The following is a 205-nucleotide window of genomic DNA, read 5'->3' on the forward strand; positions in this document are numbered from 1 at the left end:
TTATTCTGTTCTGTTTTTACTTCATCTTATTAGGTTCGCTCCTCGCACCGGTGAGTCCTTGAAGATTGCATAACGTGTGACAATGTCTTCGAAATAATGTCACGATATGACAGTTCACTAGAAAGACGTAATTAGGCCTAACTACCCAGAAAGTTTAATCCTTATCTGTATATGTAAATTTGATTAAAATATTAAGTAGTTTCCT

General features: G+C 34.6%; 1 protein-coding gene across 1 annotated transcript in view; it reads right to left on the minus strand.

Annotated features, from left to right (window-relative positions):
• LOC119592714 overlaps window positions 1-205 on the minus strand; it is an 11119-nt gene that overhangs the window by 7075 nt on the left and 3839 nt on the right. The window lies entirely within an intron of this gene.

Source organism: Penaeus monodon, chromosome 30 (genome assembly GCF_015228065.2).
Source record: "Penaeus monodon isolate SGIC_2016 chromosome 30, NSTDA_Pmon_1, whole genome shotgun sequence".
Lineage (NCBI taxonomy): Eukaryota > Metazoa > Arthropoda > Malacostraca > Decapoda > Penaeidae > Penaeus > Penaeus monodon.